General features: G+C 40.4%; 1 protein-coding gene across 1 annotated transcript in view; it reads right to left on the bottom strand.

Moving 5' to 3' along the window:
- The window catches only part of commd10 (COMM domain containing 10), a 62,393-nt gene that overhangs the window by 1,401 nt on the left and 42,125 nt on the right, over positions 1 to 18,867 (bottom strand). The gene's annotated exons all lie outside the window — the stretch shown is intronic.

Consider the following 18,867-nt stretch of genomic DNA (forward strand, 5'->3'; position numbering starts at 1 on the left):
CACCACTCCATAATCTATTGATCTTCACTGTGGCAAACACTACGGTAATAATGAGAAACCAATGCCGCACAATTAGTCATTTGGATAAATGGTCTTTGGCGTGTTTGAGGGTCACAGTAACAACCGCAGGCTGGGAAAGGGGGGGGGGGGGGGGGAGAAAGAGTTGTCGACAAGCTGCTCCTGTGTGACAGATGTGAGACAGGAGGAGGTGGACGGAAATGCATGTGTGTGCAATATGACGTCGATCAAAAGTGAGCAGCAGTAAAGTGAAGACAACAAAGGATCAAAGTGTTTGCTCATGTGAATGTGAGACTAACAGCATGCTATGATGACAATATCCTCTGTGTGTGTGTGTGTGTGCGTGTGCGTGTGCGTGTGCGTGTGTGTGTCTTTAACACACCCCACTGGTCCTTGGGGTTGAGATTTTTAACCAAGCAGTAAACCACCAAGGCTGTGACAGATCTGGGCTAACACTAATGGGGATAGGGATGCACCACAGCCCTGTACTTCTGCAACAAAGACTCACACACACACACACACACACACAATCACAGAGCCACAATTATGGGTGTCATGGTAGGGACACAGATAACGGGATTAAACCATGATGATCATCGCGAGTGCACTGTGCATCTGATGCTCCATATACACAACCTGTTGTATAGAACAGATAAGGACGTCTTTATTGTCCCTGGAGGACAACAGTGGTCTTGTACTCACAGGCCATTTGGTTCAATGCAAAAAAAAAAAAAAAAAAAATGCATTACATTTAAAACAAAATTGGAAGCAGATTTGTATGGAGGACCAAACCTGATGTAATAAATAAATAGATACATGAATAAATAAATAAATAAATAAATAAATGAATGAATGAATGAATGAATGAATTAATGAATGAATGAATGAATGAATGAATGAATGAATGAAAATGAATGAATGAATGAATGAATGAATGAATTCATTAATTAATTAATTAATTAATGCATAAATAAATAAACAAATACAGGAATAAATAAACAAATAAATATATAAATAAATGTAGGTGAACAGAAATGTTGAAATAAATGTAAAGCATTTATTTATTTATCTAGTTAGGTTTTTATTTATGCATGTATTTATTTATTCCTGTATTTACTAATTTATTTATGCATTTATTTATGTATTCCCGTTTTTAGTCATTTATTTATTTATGCATGTATTTATTTATTCCTGTATTTACTAATTTATTTATGCACTTATTTATTTATTTATTTATGTATTCCTGTTTTTAGTCATTTATTTATTTATGCATTTATTTATTTTTACGTCAGGTTTGGTCCTCCGTAGGTTTGTATTGATTAAAAACTGAAATGTGTCACTGTGGAGGTGGGTGTGGTTTTGGGCAGTAGGACAAAGAGACAGTGGCAGGTGAGTTGATTAATCAACTTTCTTTACCGCAGCAGCAGCAGCAGTAGTAGTGGCTGGAGCAGCACACAACCAGGCAGTCTGAAGAGGAGCTGAAGAGTTGGAAATTTATGTTGCAGATTTTTGAAAATTAAAAATAACTCCCGTCTACGACTGTCTGCTGCGATATCTGCTGGGAAAGGACCCGCACTCCTTTCGACTGCCACAGTCGCTTCTCAAAAAGCAGGGAACGAATTTGAGGATGACTGAAAAAGGAGGGGAGAAGGGGGGAAAAACCAAACAGACAAATGATAGAAATGAGAGGCAGCGTGAAAGCCAAAGAAGAACATGAAGAGACTTTGTGACAGAGAATGAGAGCTTTAGTAAAACGCTGAAACTTTGTGATAACTCAGGTTGTCATTGAGCCCTTTAAGCATCTGAACTAAACTAAAGAAGAGTGTGTCATAAAACAACAGAGCTATCCATATGTTAAGAGGGAGAGAGAAATAGAGACGGTTCACGGGTGTATGTGAAACTGTCTGCTGATAGAAGCCATTTTAAAATAGAGGAAAAGTGTTCAAAACAAGTGCAGATCAGTTCTCCCTTTAAATGATGTGGCCTTGTGTGAAAGTTTGTGTCTTACAGAAAGGTAGGGAAGTTTCTGAGTTGCTGGAAATGGGCCTCTATACACCTATGTATACATATTCCATTAAAAAACACGTTTGCAGCTAGAATAGTCGTTTACCACATTAACAATGTATAGAGAGTATTTCTGATTAATTTAATGTTAGAGTAATTGAAAAAAAAAAGTGCTTTTCCTCAGTGACCCCAAACTTTTGAACAGTAGTGTGTGTCCCATTGCATTTCAAGACACAGAAGTGGTTACAACAACTACAACATGATTATCTTCAAACTTTCTATTTGGCGTTCTCTAGAGTACATCCCTTTTATTTAATGGGTTGTACATGTCACGCCGTATAAGCAAGGTTTGCTTAATTTCTTACAGCATGCATTTATCAGATTATCATACACACTTAGAAGCTTCAAACTCCCTTTTAAGTCTCGGGCATCTTTTTCTTCAGCTGGATGAAAGCAGGCATTAAAAGCCCTCCCATTAAGGAAATACAAAGAGCTGAGCTGATATTAGCACTTAATTACAAATGCAATTAAAAAAAACAAATCAAAATATTAATGATAACAACACAAGACAAGTTTACGATCATATTGAGTAACTATTTTGAACTAAACAAGTAAATGATGCAGTTCATATTACAAAGTATTCTTCATGTTCCACTGTGTTGCAGTGAGGTGGAACATCACATGTGTTTGTTACTTTATACCCTTGTTGTAACCAATGCAGCAGGCTTATGCAATGAAGATGTACGACACTCGTCAGTCTGGATAGGGAATAATTTGGCACGGGCAGATTCATGCCAGTATGACTAACTGGTGTTAAGTCTATGATGTTAGATAATTAACTTCCTACCCTGCAAATATGGATCATTGAGTCAATGCTGAACCATAACAGGTCCAACCAGATGTGGACATTGATGCGCTTTTACTCTTACTATTATTGTCATTTTCAATTTAGTTAAAGGTGAAGTAAGTAGTTTATAGTGCCATCTAGAGGAGAGGCTGAAATTTACAACAAAGAACTGCTCCTCTGCTCACCCCCTCCCTTCCCTGAGCGCTACGGTATCCTCAGCCGGTCAAATGTCGTCCTCGTTGTCTTTCTCCGTGTCAGCAGATGAGGTTCATGAGGCGAGGGAGAGGGCGAGCTACCGCGGGCGTAGCAGACGAAGCGGAGAGAGAGGAGGCGGGACTTCCACTACAAGTAAAGCGATGCTTAATTTGTTCTCTCGCGTTTGTCTATACAGGCTCCCGTAGAAACATGGCGTCGGCAACAAAGAATATTATACAGCGACTAGACAATGCAGGAGCACGTATACAAAAGTGGATTTTGGGTTATATAAACCCATAAATACTACACAGTGTCCCTTTAAAGATGAAGGGACTGCTGTATCATTCATTATCTATACTTTGATGGAGCCAATTTCAGCAGATGTTTATAGGCCAAACTGTTATAGGAACTCAAGTCACAAGAATTAGCCACTGGGGAGAGCTTCCCTTGAGGAACCCCCATCCTGTGGGACTTGTTTCTGTTGGCGTTCCACATCCGTGCATATTATACATGCATGACACAAACAGAACAGTAGCAGATGTACAGATCGCCCGGTGCTAGAATGGTTTATTATGAATTCAGCCAATCAACGTCAGTGGTTCCTAGTGAGCTGAAAAACTCCTGTCCTTGAAGTTGGATTTTCAGAGATCCATACAATGGATCAGACGCACCATTTAAAAGCAATTTCACAACACTATTCAAGTACTTTGTAATAGTACATCTGGTGCCAAAATGCCTGTTTAGTGACAGACAGGCTCCACCCAGGACTAGAGCTGTCAGTTTTTGCAAAAATCACACTTGAACAAATATCACATGGCATGCTACTCCGTTGAGGATAATCGGATATCCAAATTTTGAATTTTAAAAAAAGTGACAGCTCTGACTCGGAATGGTTGTCAGCACATCAGAGGGTCAACATACAGATAAACAACCTTTCTCATTGGACTGTTGATATTTAGTATACATTCCTCTGCATGTTTTGTTTTTTTGAAACCTATGCCTCAATGAAGTTGCATCCACCTCAGCATGTGCATCATAACTAGCTGTCAGTGAGCATGCAATTCATAAATGTCTGTCAACCTGTCTCCAATCTGTCATTATATCAGTCTCCGCTCACAAGCTTTAACACACTACACTCTGCACTATGATCACACAGATTGCTCTGCTCATGTCTGTGACATGCTTTGGTCAAAAGAAGAGTTCCAATGAGCGCGGAAGTCAACATCGTGTGTTTTATCTCCTGTACTTAGACTGAGGAGGACCACACAAATATGAGTGAGTCATCTTTTTTTTTTACACTTTAGCAACTGATAGGGCCTCCAGAGTCCCAAATATAAGGATATAAATTATTAAAAAGTTGATTTTGCATAATATGTCCCCTTTAAGTGTCAGTGCAGGCTCAAAACAAAGGGCTATTGTACATGTGCCATTTGTTTAACTATTATAAAACGGGCTCTCTTTAACGTCAGTTCAGCCAAGTCTGTACCAGATTACAAATAAAAAACGCTGTTTTAATTATTTTTGTTTGGTTCACAGAAAAGAAATTCATTTCCATGTTTTATGCTGTTTTCATGAAACCCATTTTTATTATCGACTGTGAGGCACTTATTAACTGCTGTTTCAGAGAGTGCCACATAAATACAATCTAAAAAAGGAAGTTTATTAGTATTTTATGAGGATGTGCGAGAAAGGTGGCGAAGACGGCACAAAAGCAGGGGAATATTTTTCAAAAACAGGTACTTATGCGGAAATAAACCCGCATCACATCATGACTGACTCGTTCATTAAAGCGAGCGGGGATGAAAAGGGTTTTTTCTTTAACTGGAGTTAAGCAAATAAAAATTGAGAAACAGCACATCTGTCACTCGAGGAGGGTAAACGTTGAATTTAATAGTTTGCAGTGTATGAGGAGGCATGTATTTGTGTCAAAAAAACAACAACAAATTCTCTCCGAGAGGCAGCAGTGCTGTCAAAACTCTGCCATTTAATAATGATTGTGTTGTCTGGGTCAGTGCTACAGGTGTGATGCCTCTTCTTTGATGCTGAGAGTGTTGCTCTCCATCTGTCTGTACCTCAGCAGTGTAGAGATGATGAGGCACAAACTTGGCTGAGGCGTAGTTTGTCTAATCGGTAACACTTTAGTACACACTATTAATCATTAGTTAAAGGGACACTGTGTAGTATTTATGGTTTTGCATGACCCAAAATCCACTTTTGTATACATATTATGTGCTCCTGCATTGTCTAGTCGCTGTATAATATTCTTTGTTTCATTTTCGTAGTGTTTCAAAAAGTCATGTAAAATAACATGGTCGCGGGCCGCTACTGCATTGCCACGACGCCATGTTTCTACGGGAGCCTGTATAGACAAACGCGAGAGAACAAATCAAGCGTCGCTTTACTTGTAGCGGAAGTCCCGCCTCCACTCTCTCCGCTTCGTCTGCTACGGCCGCGGTAGCTCGCCCTCTCCCTCGCCTCACGAACCTCATCTGATGACGCGGAGAAAGACGACGAGGACAACACTTGCCCGGCTGAGGATACCATAGCGCTCAGCGAAGGGAGGGGGTGAGCAGAGGAGCAGTTCTTTGTTGTAAATTTCAGCCTCTCCTCTAGATGGCACTATAAACTACTTACTTCAGCTTTAAGCATCAATAAACATTGAATGTATCATTTATAACGCATTAATACTCATTAGTATGTAGTTTATAAACACAGTTATAAATTAACTAATGCTTAAGAGTGTGTACTTATTGCAAAGTGTTACCATAGGAGGAATGCAGATGAGGAATTTAAGACAGATCAACGATTCAGCTCAGAAAAATGGATTTGACTGTGACCTACTCAATTTATGCCTTCCATCTCATTAAAGCACACTATTTAACTAAATAACAAAAAGCCTCTACTGTGTTCTTTGCTAACAAGAAGGGGGTTGGTGGGAAACTAACTAACCCCAAAGAAATTACAAAATTTCTATTCCAAAGAAAATGCCACAAACAATTAGAACTTGCATTTCTCAAACGCACGAACGCATGCACACGGCCAGCATTCCTTGAGCCAGTTTGATGGAAGGATTCATATGAGAGTGTGCGTGTGTCACTAAATGTCTAAGTGGCACACAAACAACCAGAATTTGTACTGGATTTTGTGTCAATTGTAATTAATTTACAAGTAAAACCTACAATGATTCATAATTTGCATGCACTCACAAAGACAAACTTTCATAATTATTGAAGCATATTACTCAAAACTTCTCTTGTTACTTTAGAATTATTATTAATGGTGTGTGTACGTGTATGTTTCATATTTCACAAAAGGTCCATCTTATACACTACAGTTCAAAAGTTTGGGGTCACTTATACAACTTTTGTGCATTTTCCATTAAAAGTCACACTTTTATTCATGAAAAGAGTTGCAAAATGAATGGAAAATATAGTCAAGACATTGACAAGATTAGAAATAATGATTATTATTCAAAATAATAATTTTGCCCTTTCGTCAAGGAACCAGCAAAACTGTTTTCAGCTGTGCTAACATCATTGCACAAGGGTTTTCAAGGGTTTTCACCCAATAGCCTTCTAACACGATTAGCAAACACAATGTACCATTAGAACACTGGAGAGATGGGTGCTGGAAATGGGCCTCTATACACTTATGTACATATTCCATTAAAAACCAGACGTTTGCAGCTAGAATAGTCGTTTATAATAATAATACCACATTAACAATGTATAGAGTGCATTTCTGATTCATTGAAAAAAGTGCTTTTCCTTCAAAAATAAGGAGATTTCTAAGTGACCCCAAACTTTTTAACAGTAGTGTATGTGTTCCTGTGTACACTGCTGGAGAACATCGAAAAGCAGATTCATATTTTACATCTTTGCATTCCTTTTTGGTTTAAATCTCCATGAAGGTCCAGTAAAACGTAATTATACCATTGAAAAAAAGAATAGAAAAATCTGTCAAACACATTCAATCTCCCTCTCTCTTCTGATGTTCTTTTAAGTGTAGGTGGAGTGGGCTTTAGCAACTGGCTCTTTATATATTTATATTTAACTGTATTTCTTCTGGTTTCCCACCACATAGGATTGGCATATGGATGTCCAGCAGCTGACTAACTTTGTGCAGTGTTCTATGACAAGAATTTTAAAATGAAAAGAGTTCCAAAAGCCACACCAAGTGTTCACATTAGCATTTTCTTTAAAAAAAAAAATCAACAACACATGCATAATTAAACCCCCTTGATTGAGTCCAACTCAATGCCAAGAAGTGGCTGTGAGTTAGAGAGATGGAGAAAGAGCGGTGAGGTCATCTGTATAATGTAGAGGTGACACAGCATGTGCGCCTTTAGCCGTCATTCATAGCCGTGTGATTTGCTATAACTATAACTACAGAAGCAGCAGCACTGATACTTATGCAACTGAAAGGTCATTTTGATGTCGTGGTCATTTCTCCCCACAATTCAATCTATTCAGCTCATTCTACTCTCTATTCGTCTCAACTTTTAATGAACGGGAGCTAATGGCAAAATTCAAGACAGTAGATCCGCATATTTTTCCGCACAATATGGATAACCCAAATACTTTGTACTACACTGTCAAAATTTGGACCTGAACAATAAAACAACAAAAAAACAGTTTAGTTCATGCTTTACAGGGGGAATATTACACCACCCTATTTCTCCAAGTTAACCTTGTTCCCTGGTGTCCTAATGAACATGTCTGTGACGAAACTTAAAACGAAACTTAAGGGACAGGAAATGACATCAGCCACAGAGGCTACTGGGAGCTAACAGCAGTTATCATTTGGAAAAGTGATCATTTGCAGGCTCTAGCAGGCACATTGCCGTCATATATAACATGTATCCACTGGACAGATAAATCCTCTGAGGCTGGAAGTTTGTGTAGAACTCTGTGCTGCACTGTGGAGCCAAGAATAGTATTTTTCTTGGACTTCCGGTTGTTGGATACTGAAAAAGCGGAGCTCCGTGAGACAACAATTCCAGGAATTTAGCGTTTTGTGACGTCCCAAGGAGTGCGGAAGTCAACATCACATGTTCCATCTAGTGTACTTAGACTGAGGAGGACCACAAAAACATGAGTGAGGCATCGTTTTTCACACTTTGCCGACTGATAGGGCCTCCAGAGTCCAAAATGTAAGGATTTAAATGAATCAATAAAAAGTTGATTTTGCATAATATGACCCCTTTAAAGAAAGTGGAAAACAATGCCGTAGCTACCCTTTTTAATCATAGCTACTAAAGTTCTTCCTTTAGTAGCCCAAGAAAATTAGTTTATAAGTAGTAACATAATCCTGCTTAAACAAACAGCAGTACAAACATAACCTCCTTGGTGAAAGGTGAAATTAGTTCCTGAAGTTCCTAGACATCAATAGTTTTTCATCTCCGCTTTAATGAACTTTAAACCAGCCGCAACATTCGCAGATGTGCGTCAGCTTCCTGGAATCATTCAGTAAACACAGCAGCCGGTTGCTTTATACAGAACTGTGATGTGCCTGTCAACAACAACAAAACAGAAATCAATAGTTCAGAAAACCAAGCATGTTTAATCTTCCCATGACCCTTTGATCCCAGAGTCATTCAGAAAAAAAAAACACTGCCTGCAGAAGCCACACATGCACTGTGCACTGATTCAGAAAGGGGGGGGGAGCATGAACTGGTATCCACATCTACAGCAATGCCCCGTAGCCATCTCACACTGACAGGCTTGGAACCTCAAAAACGTCAGCCATTCACTAAAAGCCTTTCGAATAAAACAACTACGAGCTGTCAAATTCAAACACTGGAGACTGTCAATCACTTTCTGGTGTTTATAAGTGAAATCAGCACGAGCAGATGTGTGCAAGAGCAGAGAAGAGTCGCACATTTGACGTGATGGAAAACCCTTCATGTACAAGAAAGGGGCCTTCAAGAAGATGTAATGAGCCAACGTGCCACTCAGTGTTTCTAATTTCTACGGTTTGGAGAAAACTCCAGGAAGGAATTGACCCAGAATGTTTCATCAATCTGAATATTTCATCCCCTCTTTACTTTTTTATGAGGAAACGGATAACGTTCTTATTCTGTCTAAACTCTGAAAAATAAACAGCAGGGTGTAAATAATAGCTCAGAAGAAAAGGGGTGTGTGCTGCTGCTGCTGCAGGGGAGAGACGGCGGGAACGCAATCAAAAGACAAAAAATAGGCATACAAGGTACACAAAACCATAAACAAAACTGGGACTTTGATTTGTTTTGTGTTTAGACGGGAGCTAGGAGGAGGCCGCGGGTTCAAGGCATGATAGAGGCTACATTCCTGAAAACACAGAGAGACAGAGAGAGAGTGGGAGAAGAACAGTGATACAGGTCACAAATAATCTGAGAATATTTAGGGTTATAGTCTAAAAAAAAACTTCAAAAGACATTGGGGTCAATGGCTGTGATCATTTGAAGTTTTCATTTTAGACAAATTAAAAACACCAGGTCAAAATAGAAGGGAACTAAATATACTCCCCAATACTGTCTTTTTATAAGAGTATAACAGTTTTTAAAGCCTTAGATTAATACTTTTACATGTATAGTACTTCAGGCAAGGGCCTTGCTTTTACAGAGGCAGCCATCTTGTGCCACCATGTTTCTAGAGCAGCTTGAAATGTCAAACAAGCTAGAGTGTGTGTTTCATATTTTCAAGGGGAATCGTAATATGCAAACAAATAAGGATGAGATCATTGTTTGGATGCAAAGGCCACTGTAGTTCCCTCAGAGGGAAGAGTGGAGGAATTTGTTACTATTGGCAGTTTCACTATTTGGTTGTGACTAATTCTTAAACAAACAAGGGCCTTTCTGCATGTTTGCATGTTCTCCCCGTGTGTGCGTGGGTTTTTTCTCCGGGTTCTCCGACTTCCCCCCACAGTCCAAAAACATGCAATATGGGGATTAGGTAAATTGGTCACTCTAAATTGACCGTAGGCGTGAGAGTGAATGGTTGTTTGTTTCTGTATGTGTCCCTGTGATGGACTGGCGAAAAACGGTCCAGGGTGCACCCCACCTATCAACCCTATGTCAGCTGAGATAGGCACAGCACTCCCTGGGACCCTCTGGTGGAGGATAAAGGGGTAGATAATGGATAGATGGATGGATGGATAATTATTAAACACTGGACCTTTAACAAAGTTTAGGCCTGGTCATTCTCTGAGTATTCACAGGTCTGTGTGACATTAATGTGGTGATACAGCATAAACAGTAAAAAAAACATGTACAGTGAGTACAGTACCAGTTGGTGACGTGTTTGGATTTGGTCATAAGAAACAACAAAATAAGATGGTAGCCATGGAAACTTGCTTGAGGTTATGCGAGAAGGTCTGCCAGTACCCACACATGCATAACCCATAACTCCAAGAATACAAGAACATACAAATGAGGGTGAATTCCTGGCAATGAGACGTGAGCGTGAGTACACATGGAAAAGCTAGATTGAGTGGACCTTCATTTTTGTATGAATTAGAATAGAAATGACTGTATGAATTACTTTTAGTAAATTATTATAATAGTTTGACCTTACTTTGAGGGTCATGATTAAATGGTTTGAATTGAAAATGATCGTTTTGAGCTGACTATTTCAACTGCTTATCCATTTAGAAGAATTATTATAATCATCAACTTTGATTAGGCCTTTATTTCATCCCGTCTGCTCATTAGCTACTCTCATAATTGATTAGAAGTGTCAATAAAAGCGATTAGAGAAGAAGTGACTTTAACATAACGCATCTGAACTAATTGCCCGATTGCTCGCGTTTTCAATGTACTGCACAGCAACCGTGGCTGGTTGGAAATGATTGCATGAACACACATAAATCACACTTTTGTAGACACACCCTGAGCTGCCTGTTTGTGACTTTCCCTCCTGGCAAACACACACACACACACACACCCACAACTTGCGGTTGCAATCATTTCCATCAGGCTTTAACAGCATGAAATGAGGTCTTCCCTGTCTCCGTCTGCCTGCTGAGGTGATCCTGCGCCCCCCCCCCCCTCGCCCTGCTCTCAGCTTCCCTTGTTACATTGGTATCACCTTTTCTTTATCTCTATAACTTGCAACTTCCCCTTGTATTAAGTGACACCTTGTTATAGACAGCCCATCAGTGAGCTGTCCATCCAGAGCCCAGTTGTGGAATGACATTTATTAAGAGGCAGTGTTGCCTGCAGTCTCACAGCCTCCTGTCTGTATCCCCACGTGAATACAGAGAACCAATTAGAGGAACAACGGGGCATATGCCTACATGCTCGGAGAAGCAAGGCCACAAAAACACAAAAAAAAGACAGATGGAGGGATGGTTAAGGGGAGAGAAGGACATAGAAGGAGAAAGAGGAGAGGAGACGAACGGTATTGAATAAGTCTCAGCAGTAGAAGGTCCTATGAGGAACAAAATGTTAACAATAAAACTTTTGATGAAAACACTTGTCGCGTTGCAAACACACAGCCCCTAATCGAAGGAGTTGACCACACAACACCCTGCACCGTCAACATACCCAGCGACCTTTCATTAAACAATCATGAAGTTTGACATTCAAGCGCAGCAGGAGGTATGGAGAGCTAAACAAATGACATCCTTGATGGCCGGTTGAAGGTCGACACTATTTTGCCTATTGGCTTTGTCTCACGTGGATGAGGTCACCAATATCCTGCTTATCCGAGTGTGTGAATACGTTCATTATTTGTTTGCATGCGTGCGCCGACCATCCACCTTCCCAGTCACAATCAAACCCGCATCCTGTGTTGTGGTTCCAAACAATGGGAACATGAATAGGTTTCCACCAGAAGTCTATTCATTCTGCTGCCACATCCGCCTCTTGTATTGTCACATGCTATTCTGAAATGTGGATGATGGTCTTCACGTGGGAAATCTATTAAAAAAATATCAATCAGGGTGTTGACAGGAAGATATGGAAAGAAGAATGAAAGAGTATACAATCTTGTCTGGTTAAGTAATCAACTTTCATACATTCTGGAAATATCCCACATTGACTTAGGGCAGAATTGTTATTAATAGAGCAACAATGTTTGCATGAAATATGGCCTCGGGCAAACGAGACAAGACTACAGTGGTACATTCACAAAGAGAGAGACTGTATACCAAAACATGCCAATCAACTGTCACATCATTTCATCCATAACATGGAAGGAATTCTCTGCTTGTTGGTATCCAAGCAATATCCAGTCACTTTACAAAGTAGCTCGAGTCATTAGCCCTGCCAAAGGCTCCCCTGAGATTCTCATTTTATGTTTCAGCAAATGTTACAAAGTGGCAACACATTCATATTCAGACTTGTTTGTACCTGCTGTCATTTGGTAACAAACTGTTGTGAATAACACACACAAAGACGCTAGTTTAGGTTTTTCATCTGGTGTGACAACAAGATCAGTACCAGAGCTTGAAATTACCTGCAAAGTTGGAATCAATTGCTTTTACTGGCAATTTCACAGCTTATAGTCACACTGGAGGAGTCATGCAGAAAACATTCAAATAAATAAATACTACTTATTCCCTCAGTTACTTAAAAAGAAAACCACTCCAGGCTTGTGGTCCAATACCTTCATCCACATAGCCACCTTTCACGGTGGTTTGTTTTGTTTTATTAACATACGTTGCCCAATTACACCTTATTTCTAAAGCGTATTTGTGCGCAAAGTTTAATCCACCGACACGTCTTCATGTCCTCGTTACACACAGCTCTCATTACTGTTGATTAGCCTGATGAGGCGTAATCAACCACGGTAGATGAAGGCACCTGCGTGTTTGTGCAGGGTCTTTAGCACTAATAAGAGAGATGTGCTTCATGATTATCACTACCCATTAGGTAAAACGAGTACAAATACAATGAAAACGACAGTTAAACAGAAAAGTCAAATAAGGGTTTCGCTTATATGATCAATACTGATACTGACAAATAAAAAATAACCTGGAACAACACAGACAAAATACAATGTGTGCAAAGCTGACCTTATGATTAAACACAGGTAACTAACCAAAAAACACAGTACAACGTTGGGAACTGCTGTACACCTACACATTAGAGACGTGTGCTGGGTCCACATATTTATAGACTGCCATTTGACCATTTATTAATAGATAATAAAGTGTGATGAGAGGGGGATAGAGTAGGACAAACGGCAGCGAGAGAGAGAGAGAGAAAGACGGCAACAGTGGTGTTAAATACGAGTCAACAGAGTGACCACTGATGTCAGGTCATTAGGTTCCTCCAGTTAATGAAATGAAAGAACAATGAAGAATTGTTCCGTCAGGTCCAACACAGAGAGTGGTTGTTAAAATGTGGAGGGTCCTCGTTCACCCACAACTTTCCATCCTACACACAAATTAATATACCCCCCCCACCCCCCACACACACACACAAGCACTCTTTTCTCTTCTCCTGTGTGAGTGAATACGCGTTCACACACGCACACACACACACACACGACTGACGGTCTCTAGGTGGGCAAGGGTGGGATTTTCACACGCCTCGCTCCCCAGAGCCCATTCAGTACAGTACACTGCATGACGGCAGGACATACACACAAAGCCTGGGATTGTCTGCACCCAGTGGGCCGCTCGCTGAACTCGAATGACAGAAATACACTGGAGCACGGATGCAGATGCACCCACTACGGACATGTGCGAACATGCATGTTCTTTCACGCGGTCGTGCAGCATTTGTAGCGAGGACACTCTTAGCCCCTTACCCTAACCTTAACCATCACAACTTAATGCCTAACCCTAAAACCATGGCAGAATGTGAGGACCAGCCAAAATGTCCTCACGCCCTAAGGATGCAGAACACACACACACACACCATACTCATACTGACCTTTATCTACAGCTGAATATTTTAGTGGCCCGTGATTAGAACAAATAAATGCACTTAGAAAGTCACTTTCTGATTAACCAACTTTGTAACTAATTACAATATTCATTAGAAAAAAATAAATTACTCTAAATTCTAGATTACAAATAAACTGAACATTTCGCCATTTGGTAATGTGAGACTCAAAAGTGTTTTGGTTTGTACACCAGAACCATTTACACCATGACATTACTTTGATCAACCTGCATTCAAGTTTGTTCTTATTTAATAAACGTCATCATCGTGTTCAGGGGAGTTATTAAGAACAGCTCATTCATAAATAATAGTTTGGCCACAGTGGACTTATATAGAAATAAACACTAAAAACCCAGTTACTCTCTTGTTAATGTTATGTCCTGTTAATGTTATGTCCTATTAAGTTTATGAAGCATAAAAGTGTAAAAATGTCTGCTGCGTGTTATATTTTATTTCAATATTAGCTGTAGCAAAGCTATAACTTCAAGGTCCAAGTATGTAATGTACGGCATCAAAATAATAGGTTTTAACCAAATCGGCATTCACTACCAAGTGGAATGACTCTTCAATACAAGCAGGTTTTTATCAGCTTTGGCTCCACTGGAACATAAAACCAGGGGTGAACACAGCAGTTTTCTTTCTTTGGCAGCAATGCAAATCCCTGCATCATTTCCACTGCAACCCCATTTCATCTTCTGGCTGTTAGCCCAGCACTTTGTGAAGAATGTTTGTGGCAAAACTTATTTTTACAACTTGGGGGGGGGGGTCTGTCAATGTATTCATTTTAATCAATTTGGTTATTGAACAAATAGATTGAAAGAGGGACTGAAATAAAGGATTCAAAATTGCATCTAACCTCCATTGTGTTGTTGACCATGACATCACGATATACACAGGAGTAATGCGGTGGTAAAAAAAAAAAAACTTCTTAAACTTCTTTATAGCTGGTTCATATGGGTACAAAAATCACTGGGTATCACTGGGTCCGATTGATTTCAAACTTGACAGGAGTCTCGCTACGGGCACGAGGAACTGTAGTGCCAAGTTGGATTAATAACGCAAAAGATATATTTAAATATATCGGTAAAAGAAGCTCACATTGGCTTTTGCTGCTCTACTGTAGCCACGCCCCCTCTTACTCACACACACACACACACACACAGCACTGTGAGCGAGACAAGGCGCCGTCAAGCTGAGGCGGCTGACGAACGCAGTGAATCAAGACAACTGGTGAAAAGGCTACAATTTTCACAGCAGTTTCAGATAAATCTGTCTCACATCTTGAAGATGTGTGCTGTACACTCTTAATAAAAGTACTAAGTAGAACCACATAAGCTTCCTTTTATAAATGTTCCACCTTAGCGTTACCATGAACCCTTTTTAAAACCCTTTATTCAGGATATGGGTTTTAAAGGGTTCTCTAGATCAAAATGGTTCTCACTGGAACCATTAGTGTTACCAAGAACCCTTGAACCCTTTTTCAGAAGCAAATGGTTCCAGGTAGAACCTCAGCCCTTGTAGAAGAACCCTTTTGGAAACCTTATTTCTAAGAGTGTATCCTGGAGGTTCTTCAGCGCTCGGTACCTTCTGTGCTCTGCAGTGGCCTGTGAGTAAACAGACGACAACTGGGACACCCTCCATGTTACCCGATCATAGCTGAGCATCCATAACCTGAACCAAAAACACAAATGGGCACTGGAGCACTTTGAGTGATGCTAGTGACACTTTCCTGTTTACCCCACTGCACTGAATGTCTCGTTGGTGACATAGAGCCACATTATTTTTCAACCACATGGGAATCTCCCTCCTCCGCCGCTGAAGGAAAATACGACTCCCTAAACCCTTCCACCATATGCTCCGTGTGCTGTGGTCAGTGCTGAACAGAAACAGCTTGGTTCTGATCAGCCCTCAGGTCGGCATGTCTGCAATGCATCATCTGCTATAAGCTGTGGTTGTTGGTTTCCCAGTGGCCCGTGCGTCTATAAGAGTCAACCAAATCCACAACAAATATGTTTTGATGCACTGCCACTTCCTCATATAAATAAGTGTGAGTATTCATGACGCCTATTATAGAGAGCTTTAAAGCTATTGGCAATGGCATATTTACATTTAAAAAAAGGTTCATGCCTGAGGATTTTTTTCAGATTTACTTGAATAACTGTACTTGCAACCTACATTTATTTTATAGAGTTGAAGGCAGCCTGACCCAAAGCTGAGCCAGCAGGCAGAAAAGAGACTGACACACATCATGCCTGTACAAAACAGTTTGTACATTTTTAATAAGTGAATCTGGGGCACTTTCCTTTAGAGAGCTTGGCAATATTTATTGACATTTCACATCAAAAACATCCCAAACTGCTATATTTCTGAGTGTCATGCATTTTACTGCTGTGGCGGACATGAAGCAGACTGCAGATTTCAGATTTTGAAGCCCAGTACATGATACATGACCGATAACTATGCATAATAAAAGGAAATGCATGCAGAGGTCTTCGTGGATTTCAGATTAAACCTCTCCATATGGCATGGAGGAAGGAAGCAGAGCAAGCCACGAAGCTTTGCCAACATCAAACCAGTCCCACAACCACCTCAACTTGTCTTAATCTGACAAACTGCCGCAGTTCATGACTTTTTCATTGATGTATGAACCTGGAAACTTATGACAAAAGCCTTCAGAGGCTTTCTAAAGCCAAGCACAGCCCTTAAAGACTCATCTGAGACGAGGCTCAGAAATCTTTTCATCATCGTTACAGGAATCCTGAGGTTTCAGCCCCCTGTAGAGAATTTGTGTTATGTGAGAAGCCAAGTGCAATAAAAAAACAAGATGATGATGAACCCGTCTTCCACCTCACTTCCCCACTTTTGTTTCAAATGCTTAAAGTTCACTCTCCCTCGTTTCTTCCATAATACTTTAAAGTTCTTACCAGTGTACTGAACTTGCTGTTTTATTACTGTGGGGTTTTTTTTTTTGACTATGAGATTCACAAATGATGAAGCTGTGCATAGGCAGAAAGTTTCTCTAGATAAGAAAGTTAGCTCAGTGCAATCTTAACACGAGTGTAATCTCATCTCGCAGCATGACTTTGGAGGGTAAGGAAGACAGATTGTGTGTGCACCTGACCTCCTTTTCAGTATTCACTCAAATCGAGTGTACTCATAGGTGACAAACTGAAGGATTTGAAGAATTCAGGGCGGGTGGGGGGGGCTAAGACAGAGCAAGGAAGAGGATGGGAAATGGGTTAGATTCGAGACAAAACTGATGGAGAGGGACAAAGAGAGAAGCCTAAACACGAGCAATTTCCTTTTAAGGGTGAAGAAAGCGAGAAAAGTTAATCCATTTCATAGTCACCCACCGCACCGCCCTTCATCTGCAGTTTGTGGGAGTGGCAGGGGCTGGGCTGGCCTAGATACATGCAAAATACATAAAGCCATAATATCCTCTGGTAGAGTTTTTGAGAGCTTCAAGCGGCATCTGTTCCTACTTTTAATCTGGTTAGGGCGTTTCTCTGAAGCCGAATGCTATCTTCATCAGCAGGCATTATAGATACGAGGATGAGACATGATCAATGGAACGCACGAATGTGGCGGATAATAATGTCAATAATCCCCATTAATTCCAATTGCCAAGTGTATAAATTTAATCATGAAATGCATATATTAGTGCCTGGGGAAAAAAAAAAAGGTATAAATACAATAGTGAAGCAGTCGAGTTTGGGTTTTTATCCAAGAAAGCAAAGGTTTGGGACTTGACTCGCATCATGCTCCCTGTCTCCGACAATCTGTCCTCTGTGGCCTATTTAGCTCAACCAACATCGAGCATCTGAAAACAACCAGACCTCAAAGCGTGTGAAGCTTCTCCCCGCGCTCGTCATTACCGTGTTTGTTTATCTACCGCTTGCCCCCACAGCGGAACACACACCCTTGTTAAGAAAGGAGAGGAAAAGCTTTAAAAGTGGAAATAAGGCATACATTTCAAGTCGGGTCCCAAGACGACGAGTGGTACCGGAGCCATTTCCATAATGATAGCTTAACGGGAAGCTAGCCGGCCGAGCGAGGGGGGCACGCCGGCCTCATTAAGGCACTCGCTCAGGAACAGATTAGCGCTTCATTAACATACAGAGAGAATCAGGGGGAAATTACCACTCTCCATTTCACAGTCTGAAAGGCCCAGAGTTAGAGATAAGTGGTGGGGAAAAGATGGACCCAATTTGGGGGAAGATAAAAATCATACTTCGGTATAAAATTTGTTATAAAGGCATCCTGGATGTCTCCGACCATGGAAGACCGTGTTCGCTCTGTCTGGCGATATTGTATTTCTTTCATTCTCTCCGTTTCAGCACCTGTCACTCATTTTTATTCACTCTGCCCTTTGCTTCTCAGACACAGGCCTGACTCGGCTTCATAATATCAGAAGAAAATGAAAGTGCTTTCTCTGATCTGTATTAGTCCTTTTTATGATAAAACCACAAATCTCCTATACCGCTCGCATGCACAAAAACAGACTTTCCTCCTCCTAATTACTCTGATGCCGTGTGCTTAACAATGGCAGGCTTCTAAAGAAGCGCTGGCAAGGCAGGTCATACCAACGCTATAAAAAGTTTATTGCACATAAAATGATGTGATGCTAATTTAACTTGGAAAACATGCTGACTATTATGTGATGGCGGCAGTTGCTCTCCGTTTTTTGGCAACAATGAAGTTTTACAGGAAAGGTTCATTTGACTTTTGGTCCAAAAAAAAAAAGTTTGAAAAGGATTTTTAAGCTCATTTTCAAAATGTGTCCGGACCAGTTAGTTTATCTAAAGATGGACTAGTGCCAACTTCCTGCCAAAAATAGTCCAAGCTTTTAAGATTTACAATGAACTAGGGGTGGGGGGGGGATCTCGATTCCACGATTCTGAATCGATTCATAAACTTCAAAAATCGACCA

The sequence above is a fragment of the Microchirus variegatus genome (genome assembly GCF_963457635.1).
Source record: "Microchirus variegatus genome assembly, chromosome: 18".
NCBI classification, from domain to species: Eukaryota; Metazoa; Chordata; class Actinopteri; order Pleuronectiformes; family Soleidae; genus Microchirus; species Microchirus variegatus.